We start from the raw sequence: 8048 nt of genomic DNA, 5'->3' as shown, positions 1-8048 counted from the left end.
ACAGAGTTGTGTCAAGAAAACACACTGGTGATAGCAAACACCCTCTTCCAACAACACAAGAGACGACTCTACACATGGACATCACCAGATGGTCAATACCGAAATCAAACTGATTATATTCTTTGCAGCTGAAGAAGGAAAAGCTCTATACAGTCAGCAAAAACAAGACCGGGAGCTGACTGAGGCTCAGATCATGAACTCCTTATTGCAAAACTCAGACGTAAATTGAAGAAAGTAGGGAAAACCACTAGACCATTCTGGTATGACCTAAGTCAAATCCCTTATGATTGTATAGTGGAAATGACAGATTCAAGGGATTAGATCTGATAGACAGAGTGCCTGAAGAACTATGGACAGAGGCTCATGACATTGTACAGGAGGCAGTGATCAAAACCATCCCCAAGAAGAAGAAATGCAAAAAGGCAAAATGGTTGTCTGAGGAGGCCTTACAAATAGCTGTGAAAAGAAGAGAAGCAAAAGGCAAAGGAGAAAAGGAAAGATATACCCATTTGAATGCAGAGTTCCACAGAATAGCAAGGAGAGATAAGAAAGCATTCCTCAGTGATCAATGCAAAGAAATAGAGGAAAAAATAGATAGAAAAGACTAGAGATCTCAAGAAAATATAATACACCAAGGGAACATTTCATGCAAAGATGAGCACAATAAAGGACAGAAACGGTAGGGACCTAACAGAAGCAGAAGATGTTAAGAGGAGGTGGCAAGAATACACAGAAGAACTACACAAAAACGATCTTTATAACCCAGACAACCATGATGGTGTGATCACTCACCTAGAGCCAGACAACCTGCAGTTCAAAGAAGTGGGCTTTAGGAAGCACCACTATGAACAAAGCTAGTGGACATGATGAAATTCCAGTTGAGCTATTTCAAATCCTAAAAGATGATGCTGTGAAAGTGCTGCACCCAATATGCCAGCAAATTTGGAAAACTCAGCAGTGGCCACAGGACTGGAAAAGGTCAGTTTTCATTCCAATTCCAAAGAAGGGCAATGTCAAACAGTGTTCAAACTACTGCACAACTGCACTCATCTCACACGCTAGCAAAGTAATGCTCAAAATTCCCAAGCTAGGCTTCAATAGCACATGAACCAAGAATTTCCAGATGTTCAAACTGGATTTATAAAAGGCAGAGGAAACAGAGATCAAATTGCCAACATCCATTGGATCATAGAAAAAGCCAGAGAATTCCAGAAAAACATCTGCTTCATTGACTGCGTCAAAGCCTTTGACTGTGTGGATCACAACAAACTGGAAAATTCTTAAAGAGTTGGGAATACCAGACCACCTTACCGGCCTCCTGCGAAATCTGTATGCAGATCAAGAAGCAACAGTTAGAACCGGATGTGGAACAACAGACTGGTTCCAAATTGGGAAATGAGTATGTCAAGGCTGTATATTGTCACCCTGCTTATTTAACTTACATGCAGGATTAGACCTCTGGCAAATGGTACTGTGAACCAAAGTCCTTTGATGCCTGGGCCTGCTGTCCTAGTCTCTACACAAAGCTACTTTATGTATTTATTCTTTTATTATAAATTTTTAAAGATAGGTTTGTCATAGCTTTTCTTCCAAGGAGCAAGCCTCATTTAATTTCATGGCTGCAGTCACCATCTGCAGTGATTTTGGAGCCTAAGAAAATAAAGTCTGTCACTGTTTCCATTGTTTCCCCATCTATTTGCCATGAAGTGATGGGACTGGATGCCATGATCTTAGTTTTCTGAATGTTGAGTTATAAGCCAACTTTTTAAAGATATGGTTCCTGCCCTCAAGGAGCTTCCAGAATACCAACACCCTAGTGGCTCACTGGTAAAGAATTTGCCTGCCCATACAGGAGACACGTGTTTGATCCCTGATAGAGGAAGATCCTACACGCCCCAGGACGTCTAAGCCCATGCACCACCATTACTGAGTCTGCGCTCTCGAGCCCAGGAGCTGCAACTCCTGAAGCCACCACACCCTGGAGCCTGTGCTCCGCAACGAGAGAAGCCACCGCAATGAAATGCCTGCACACCGCAACTAGAGAGAAGCTATGCAGCAAGGAAGACCCAGCACAGCCAAAAACAGACACAATTAATTGTTTTTAAAAATTAAAAAAAAAAATAGGACAAGTGTTGGGACTACCCTGGAGATCCAGGGGTTAAAACTCCATGCTTCCAATGAAGGGGTGCAGGTTCCATGCCTGGTTTCCCATTTGCCACGTGTCAAGGCTTTAAAAAAATAGAACAATTAAAAACTAAAAGGACAGGTGTCAGTTGGGTTTCCATGGTTGTGGCAGATAATATTTTCCAAGCTGGCCACCAACGATCTATCCCGCAGGCCCTTCCTACAGAGTGATAGTGACGCAGTCCCACTGATAAACGAGACCCATAGTCCCTCCCCCTGAGAAGTGGGTCAGCCTGGGATCTCCTGCAAGCTTGCTTTTGGAACCCAGTTGCCACACTGCGAGGAAGCCCCAGGCTGTGGGAAAAGGCCCCAGGTGCTCAGAAAGACAGCCCCAGCTGAGGGTCCACCTGATGGCCGGCATCAGCTGTGGTTTCATGCATGAGGAAGTGAGGTGTAATGCAAAGTGGAGGTGGTCGCTGTCCCCAGCTCCTAACACCTTTGGAATTCACTGAGGGATCGGAGTGTCTTTGGTCACTCATAAGGGGACCTTTTCCACCGTGTCTGACTTTGTGCTAATGAGGTGGCTCAGGCCTGGGCCCCCAGACAGCTTCTCGGTGGGGACTGAACTCCAGAAAAACCTAACACTGTGATTAGAGGGTTAGAATCTTCAGCACCACCCCCAGCCTTCCAGAGATAAGATGGGGATTGGAGATATGGTTTAATCAGCTCTGCCTGTTGATAAAAACCTGAAAGGACGAGGTGGGAGGAGCTCTGGGATAGGGAACAGACTTCCAGGCTGGGAGGGTGGAGAGTCTAGGGTCCACGAGGACAGGGCATGGAGGCTCTGTGCCTCCCTCCACCAGAGAGCTCACCCTATTCAATTAATTATTTAGTTATTTTTATTTTATTTATTTATCTTTCTCAGTTGTTCCAGGCGGCATGTGGCACATAGGATCTCAGTTCCCCAACCAGGGATCGAATCCGTGCCCTCTGCAATGGAAGCTCAGAGTTTTAGCCAGTGGATCACCAGAGAAGTCCCTCTTTTAAAATATTTTAACCATTTTGTTGAAGTATGATTGCCACAAAAGTGAAAGTGTTAGCTGCTCAGTCGTGTCCGACTCTTTGCAACTCCATGGACTGTAGCCAGCCAGGCTCCTCTGTCCATGGGATTTTTCCGGGTAAGAGTACTGGAGTGGCTTGCCATTCCCTTCTCCAGTCCTTTTTTACATTTTCTGTGAAGTAATTTTTATTGAACCATTTTATTGAAGTATGATTGCTTTATGAAAGGCTAAACATATTTAGTGTATGTGACTCATGAGCCTGAACACAAATGTACACCGACCAAACTATCGCCACCATCTATGCGCTAAACATATCCACGATCTCCAAAATTCCCCCTGCCTCTCTTACTTTTTTTTGTCTGCATCGAGAGGCATGTGTGATCTTAGTTCCCGGACTAGGATTGAACCCACACCTCTTGTGGTAGAAAGGCGGAGTCTTAATCACTGGGCCACTAGGAAAATCCCCTGCCCCCTTTACTTATTATTCTTATTTGTTAAAAGGACACTTAACATAAGACCTGCACTCTTGGCAAGTTTTTACACGTACAATACAGTACTGTTAATTCCAGGCACTAGGCTATGTATGTCGCCCTCTAGGACTTGTTCATTTTGTATATCTGAAACTTTGCACCCTTTGACTAATACCTCCCAATTTCCCTCTTGCCCTATCCCCTGGCAGCCATCATTCTATTCCCTGCTTTCATGAGTTTGACTCTCTTATTATTTTTTAAATTAAGTACAGTTGATTTAGGGTCTCCCAGGTGGCCCTAGTGGTAAAGAACCTGCCTGCCAGCGCAGGAGACATAAGAGATGAGGGTTCCATCCCCGGGTCGGGAAGACGCCCTGGAGGAGGACATGGCAACCCACTCCAGTATTCTTGCCTGGAGAATCCCATGGACAGAGGAGCCTGGAGGGCTACAGTCTGTAGAGTGGCAGAGAGTTGGACACGACTGAAGCGACTTAGCACACACACACACACACACACACACACACACACAGTCGATTTACAATATTGTGTTAGTTCCTGGTATACGGCAAAGTGATTCATAAGGATTAATAAAGAATATACATATATATTATTTTTCATATTGTTTTTTATTGTTATTTATTACAAGCTATTGAATATAATTCCGTGCCATACAGTAGGACTGTATTATTTATCTGTTTTTTATATAGTAGTTCTATCTGCTAATCCCAAACTCCTGATTTATCCCTTCCTTAGCTTCTTTTCCCTTTGGTAACCAGAAGTTTGCTTTCTATGTCTGTGAGTCTATTTCTGTTTGGTAAATAAGTTTATTTGTATCATAATTTATTTGTTTAGTTGTAGCACGCAATCTCTTAGTTGCGGCACGGGGGATCTAGTTCCCTGACCAGGGATGGAACTCAGGGCCTCTGCATCAGGAGCTCGGAGTCCTAGCCACTGGACCGCCAGGGCAGTCCCAGAGAGCTACTTGTTATGGATCTATGGTGACTACAGAGCCTTAGGGATTCCAGAGACAGACAATCTGAGATGAAAGAATGAGAAGTGAAGAGCGTGCAGAAAACGGCGGCAGCTGTGGCTCTTGGGCTGTAAGCAACCGAAAGCTGCTCTGGATTAAGGAAAAGAAAAAAGGGAAAAATACCAGGGGAGCTCAGAGAGTGACAGGAAGAGATGAGCAACTGGGACGCAGAAAGGACATGATTCAGGCAGGCCACCCTGGGGCCCTCAAGGATCTTCTCCGGGAGGCAGACATCACAATGACTTATTCCCACATGCCCGAGGACCTTGTCCTGCTCCTCCCAGGTTGCCCTTCCTGGCGAAGGGAGGCGGATTCTGGTCTGGTTGCCTGCCTGCCTGTTGGGGAAAAGGGAGGAGCCCAGTGACTCACAGCCCACCAGAACCCCAAGGAATGAGGGAGAGGAAGTCTCCCCCCACACACACCCCGTAAAAGAACAGGAAGCTGTGGCTGGCCTGGCAAAACCCAAAGGCATCTACTGGATTCGCTCGGAGAAGGTTCAGTGCCAATGACAGACCTCCAGTGACAATGGCTTAAAGGAGATCAAAGTTGATTTCTCCTGTGTGTCAAAACCCAGAGGTAAATAGTTCAGGCTGGCACCTTCCTCTTATCTGTGAAGTCTCAGGGCCCAGCTCCTTCCTTGGGTATCAATCTAGAGCTCTAGCCAGCACGTCTAAGTTCTAAGGATGAAGAAACAGAGTGGAGAGGGAGCCTAGTGTGTACCCCCCGGATCCTGGGAAAACATCACACTTCTTACATTCCACTGGCCGGATTTTCGTCACGTGACCACATCAAGCTGCAGTGCATGCTGGGAAATGTCATCCCTGCTAAAAATTCTTTTGCCTCCAAGGAAGAAAAGCCTGGCTCCAGGATAATGCCCAGGTCCTGCCACATCCACCATGCACCATCTGGCTGCCCAGTACTCACATGCATACATCTTTTCACTTATATTTAATATTTTCCCACCCATCATGATGTTCCCACCCATCACAATGGCGCCACCATCATGTCGCACCCAACACAAGAACACGCTCCGTGTTCTCAGGTCCAAGTGCTGCAAGAGGTCCAAGTCCAGCGCCTCTGGGGAGTGTCCTCTTTCTTCAATCCCACCTCAATGCTTTGTAACCTGTGGACCAAAGAGAAGTCTAACTGGCACCTACTCACCTTATGCATGTGTATGTTAGTTGTTCAGTTGTGTCCGACTCGTGACCCCATGGACTGTAGCCGTGTCCATGGGATTCTCCAGGCAAGAATACTGGAGTGGGTTGCCGTTCCCTTCGCCAGGGGATCTTCCTGATTCAGGGATCGAACCCGGGTCGCCGCCCACATTGTAGGCAGATTCTTTACTGTCTGAGCCACTAATAATGCGGAAAAGGAAGAGGAAAGAGATGAAAACATTCAAAAATAACACTGAAATGACACAGAATGCCAGGAAATGCAGGTAGGCACTGTCTACCGTCCCCATTCTACAGTCAGAAGCCTGGAGCTGACATTTATCACTTCCCTTTTCGCTACCCTTGCTGAAATCCCCCTGTCTTTGGCCAGCATCAAAGTTAATTTGTTCAAAACTTCACTCCTAAGAGGTCTGAGTTCTTGGTAGTCCAGCTCACAAAGGAATTCTAGCATCTTGGGGGAAACTTTTACCTACTTCTCCCCACTTTTTTTGGCCACTTGGCATGCAGGATCTTAGTTGCCCAACCAGAGATCAAACGCATGCCCCCTGCACTGGAAGTATGGAGTCCTAATCACTGGGCTGCAAGGGACGTCCCTAAACCTTTATCCCTGATGTATCAGTCATCTATTGCTGGGTGATTAATAACTCCTACACTTAAAGGCTTCAAAGAACAATAAAGAGCAGGCAGGGTTTTGTACGTTCAGAATGACTGCCATCAAAAAGTCTACAAACAATAAATGCTGGAGAGGGTATAGAGAAAAGGGAACCCTCTTACACTGTTGGTGGGAATGCAAACTAGTACAGCCACTGTGGAGAACAGTGTGGAGATTCCTTAAGAGGCTGGAAATCCCTCTTTTGGGCAGACACACCGAGGAAACCAGAATTGAAAGAGACACATGTACCTCAGTGTTCACGGCAGCACTCTTTACAATAGCTAGGACACGGGAGCAACCTAAATGGCCATCGGCAGACGAATGGATAAGGAGGTTGTGGCACGTATACGCAATGGAACCTTACTCAGCTATAAAAAAGAACACATCTGAGTTGGTTCTAATGAGATGGATGAAACTAGAGCCTATTATACAGAGTGAAAAAAGTCAAAAAGAGAAACAGCAATACAGTGTATTAACGCCTATATATGAAATGTAGGAAGATGGTAAAAATGATCCTATATGCAAGACAGCAAAAGAGACACAGATGTAAAGAACAGACTTTTGGACTCTGGGAGAAGCCGAGGATGGGACGATTTGGGAGAATAGCGCTGAAACAGAGGACTGAGCGCAAGTTTGATGCATGAAGCAGGACACTCAGAGCCGGTGCTCCGGGACAACCCAGAGGGATGGGGTGGGGAGGGGGGTGGGAGGGGGGTTCAGGATGGGGGGACACGTGTGCACCCGTGGCTGATTCACAGCAATGTGTGGCAAAAACCACCACACTATTGAAAAGTAATTAACTTCCAATTAAAAAAAAAGAGCAGGCAGGGTTTTGTAGAATGACTGTGACCACTTCCATGTCACCCTGCGGAGCTGGGGACAGCCCAGGAGCACACATTCACAATAGGAGACCGGGAGAGCACTAAATGATCAGAGAGAAACAGTCATAGGCTATTTGGTCTTTTTGTTTTTTTTTGCCTTCAAGCAGTAGGCCTTTAAAAAAGCATCATAAGCAAACTATTATCTGTAGGCTCCATAAACAACAAGGTCCTATGTATAGCACAGGGAACTACAGTCAATATCCTGTGATAAACCATATGGAAGAGAAATATAAAAAAAGAACATACACATTATTTAACTGAATCACTTTGCTCTACAGAAGAAATTAGCACAACATCGTAAATCAACCATACTTCAATAAATCAAATTTTTTAAAAAAGGCATCACACACACACACAAAAGGCATCACAGGGACACATTTTGGTCAAAATATTTTTTGAAATGAGACTAGACGATCATCATATCAATTCCTAGAAATTAATCTGTAATTTACAGTATGCTTCAATCACTATGAATATAAGGCTAGTCTTGTTTTTTCCATCTTCCCACTGTCAACAGTGCAGATTCCCTTCATCCTATAATTTTGTTCATACGAATCTCTAAGATTAAAAACTCAATAAAATAGCTTTAATTACATCAGCACACCCAACATTCAAGAACTAACAATAGTTCTTGAATTTCAGAAATACCTAATTCATGA

Source organism: Cervus elaphus, chromosome 10 (genome assembly GCF_910594005.1).
Source record: "Cervus elaphus chromosome 10, mCerEla1.1, whole genome shotgun sequence".
In the NCBI taxonomy this organism is placed as follows: Eukaryota; Metazoa; Chordata; class Mammalia; order Artiodactyla; family Cervidae; genus Cervus; species Cervus elaphus.
This window is presented reverse-complemented; position numbering follows the sequence as displayed.